Source organism: Opisthocomus hoazin, chromosome Z (assembly GCF_030867145.1).
Source record: "Opisthocomus hoazin isolate bOpiHoa1 chromosome Z, bOpiHoa1.hap1, whole genome shotgun sequence".
In the NCBI taxonomy this organism is placed as follows: Eukaryota; Metazoa; Chordata; class Aves; order Opisthocomiformes; family Opisthocomidae; genus Opisthocomus; species Opisthocomus hoazin.
The window spans coordinates 64,894,198-64,898,014 of record NC_134454.1 but is presented as its reverse complement, the minus strand read 5'-3'; the positions used below and the strand labels follow the sequence as shown (position 1 = coordinate 64,898,014).

Here is a 3,817-nt window from a genome sequence, read left to right as displayed (position 1 = left end):
ATTATACGGTGCTAATTTTATTGCAGTGTCTTAAAATAGTTTTTTTGAAGGGGTCAGAGAGCCGACGTTTTTTGAGAGCTTGGGGAGGTGGATTCAGCATTGTGAAGTCTAGTGGGAAACCAGTAACTAGCAGTGTACCCCAAGACTCAATACTGAGTACGATACTGTTCACATCTTTATTAATGAATTGGATGATGGGGCAGAGCATACCCTCAGCAAGTTTGCAGATGACACAAAACTGGGACGAATGGCTGATACGCTAGAGGTCAGGCTGCCATCCAGAGGGACCTTGACAGGCTGGAGAAATAGGGTGAAAGAAACATCATCAAGTTCCACAAAGGGGAACCGCCTTCCCTGACTGCCTCCTCCAGGTACCCTGTGGTAGCTCGGGCAGTGCTGGTTGTCCGGCAGTAGCAGAGCGGGCAGGGGGTGTTGGGTTGGGGGCAGTGTCCCTGGGGGGAGCCGAGGGGGACAGGCAGGTTGGGAGGGCAGCCCTTGGGGCTGGCGGTCTCATAGGGCTGATTCTGCTGCTGCTTTTCAGTCCACAAGACCCTTTGGGAGGCCCGTGCCTCCCCTCTCGCACCATTTTCTGGGGCGTTCTTTGCTTTTCCATTTCTAGTGCCAGCAAAGCTCAGGCCCTTTGAACATCCCTCTCAGCAGGACATGGTGTCGGGTGCTGGGGGGGCTCTAGAGCAGAGCAGCTCTGCTGCAACAGGCAGGGCGGTGGGAAGCGGCAGCAGGCAGCCGGTGCTGCATCTGCCTGGGCGATGTCGACAGTGCAGCCCACGTCAAGGGATGTTTCCACACCTTCTGCTTGCAAAACCCAAAGCACAAGCCATTGCAGGGAATGCTTTCCAGCCTTCCCACCTCCCCCTTCCAGCCACGGGCACAGACCTGTCCAAGCCCCCTGCCCATCTGCGGGGCCACCTCTCCCGAAGACCTGGGAAGCGGGGTGCCATGGACAGAGGCCGTGGTGGCAGCCATGTCCCTGCTGGGTCCTCCTGCCAGCACCTCTGCACCCAGACAGCTCCTGTCGTCCTCCACCCACAGCCCTCAGCCCTCCCACCCTTTCTCCAACACTTCTCTACAACAGCAGCCCGACTCCTCCAGCCCTGAGTCCCATGGCTGTGGCTGGAGGCAGGAAACACTTTTTTACCTTGAGGGTGATGGAGCGATGGTAAATGTTGCTCGGAGAACTGGTGGAGTCTCCATCCTTGGACATAGTCCTGGGCAGCCAGTTGCAGGTGGCCCTCCTGAAGCAGAGGGATCAGACAAGATGAGCTCCAGAGGTCCCCTCCAATCTCAACCATCCTGTGATTTTGTGATTCAGGCAATGGAGCTTTTATATTGGTAGGTCTTTGGGATTCAAGAGGAAATGAGACTGCTTTCCAAAGCAGCATATACAATGAAAGATATAGACCCATCTCATTCAAGTTACTGAGTAACTTGGAATTCTGTGGCTCAGAAATGTTACCCTGCTTTCTGTTGTTCCCCCTGGAAGTTCCAAACAGCCCATTTTTCTGAAAATGAAATACTCTTCCTGCCCTCCTCAACCTTAGTTACAAGAATTGGTGTGCTGACACAAAACTGCCCAAACACTTGTCAGGGGCACCAGAATAATTCCAGGAGTGAGATCAGAGAAAACAGTGTTTTAAAAATTTGTCAGTCCTTCTTGTGAAGCCTATGTGCATGATGTACTCCCACACATGCATACTTAACTCTGTGGACCAAAGCAGGAGAAAGTGAGAGCACTTCTCACATTGCTGCAGTCACTGAATTAGAAACTTGCAAAACCAGAAATCAGTGCTATCACTACAGGCTGCAGGAGAAATGAGAGAGCAAACATGATGCTTGCTATGGCTACTAGTTTGCTAACCTGTAGATGTTGCTCTTGGTGAGTGCAAAGATCATGGAGACAGAGTATAAATATTCTAAAAGTAAAAATCAATCATGTACTGGACAATCCATGAAAGGTAGGTAGGATTGGACAAGCTACTGCGTGACTGTTAGTATGGTTATGACACTGGTGAGCCAACCAAACAGACTTTGCTAGCCAAGCAGTCATCATTCAGGAGGGATTATATACCATACACTCTGATGCCACATCAGAGCTGGCCTGCGTTCATGGTGCAAACACCTTTCCCAGCTTAGAGAGAGCAGGGAAGCTCACACAGAAGGGATTACAGAGTGCCAGCTGCACACAGCAAGTTAAGAATTTCCTGATGAAGCAGTTTTTCATTTAAAAAAAATGTCTATTTGTCGAAGCTGGACTGTACAAACTTCAGTGAGACTTGCAGAACAACAATTGCACTCTTCCAGAAGTACAGCAAGAGACACGTAGCTGTGAAATTGCTCTAAGTCGCGCACACATCACACTTAGCTACCATTTTTGTCTGCGGCTAGGAGCTGTTGCTTTGTGGAGATCAGCTGTTTCATGCACTAGCACATTTTGCACCCTTTCTGCCACCTGATTTGAAACTTGCCATTCTGTCATTCCTGGTTTGCTGTTCCCTTAAGTGTAGAAGCCAGGTGCTGAGAGGGGCTATCTAATGAATTACTGTGCTGCATCTCCGCAGGGCTAAGGAAGTGCAACTGCACTCCACCATCATGGTCCTTTTCGATGGCCCCCTTGGAGGTAGTCCTGAGGAAGCTGGCATCTGTCCTTCTTCTTACCGTTAACCTTGCTTCTGCGGCTTTATTCTCCGTTGTCTACAAACCAGACTGGAGACCTCAGGTGAAGCAGGTGGTGAATTGAGGACGGCTGTTCCACAGCTCTCAGCTGCAGGGGAGTATCCAAGGAACCAGACTACATCAAGCCATAGTGTGGGAACTGTCACTCTGGATTCATTTCAGTGCCACAAATATGACAGAACATTTGCTTTTCCAACATGTACGTATATGATCCATTGGGTTCATATTCAGCCTAATTAACTGTACATTCAAAGAGGAGTTAGACATGCTGTTACATGTCTGTTGCAGGTAGTCAAAAATAGCCCCATGTCCTAACAACCAGCATATCTCTCTTGCCTGTTCCCTCCTTTCTTTGTGCAGCAGAAGTCAGCATTCCTATCCTTCTTGAGCTACAACTTTATAACACCTCCAAGTTTTTGCTTCCCTGTGCTAATATCCTGCAGTCTGCACATGGATGGTGCCAGTCATGGATTTGTTGTTTGTTAGCATCCTCTTGAGGGTTACAGTCACAATGCTTTTATTTTAACCCATTACTTCACAATCTTTAATGTCCTTCATAGCCACTGCACTGCAGATAATGGAGCTGCCTTGCAGTTCCATGATGGTACATGAGCAGAGCATGTGCACCACCTCAAAACACAGATACTTCTCTATAAAAGGCAGATAACTGTTTTAAGCTTGAAAAGTTAAAGCCAACCCGTTTAACTCAAGATAAAAATCATATTAATTAAGGGACGGGTTTCACTGATACGAAGATCTTAAATTATTTCTAGTCTTGTTTGAAAAACAATAGTGTAAAAGTGATGACAAAGATAGAGCTCTATATAACTGCTTGGGCTTTCTTGTAACTTGCTTTGCTGTTAGCAGACATCCTGCTTTTTCTGAGATGAGGAATTGTTCTGGTTTCAGCTGCCGCCGGCAACAAAAGCGCCAGGCGGCCGCCCCTCCCCCCGCCGGAGTGCGGAGGAGAATGGAAAGAAACAGGCAGAAACTGGTGGGTCGGGATAAGGGCAGTTTAACGGAACAGCAAACAGAGGGAACAGCAACACCAACGATACAGATAAGGAGGATACACAACACAAACCCCAGAACAGAGCCGCTCTCACTGGCTGCCGCTGTGCTCCCG

At 48.7% G+C, this 3,817-nt stretch overlaps 1 long non-coding RNA gene across 1 annotated transcript; it reads right to left on the bottom strand.

Moving 5' to 3' along the window:
- Positions 1-201: 201 nt before the first annotated feature.
- On the bottom strand, positions 202-3,817 carry LOC142358826 (uncharacterized). Its single transcript, XR_012761885.1, has 3 exons — positions 3,776-3,817; positions 1,157-1,253; positions 202-297 (listed from the first exon to the last, which is right to left on the bottom strand). It is a non-coding gene; the product is annotated as an uncharacterized LOC142358826 (long non-coding RNA).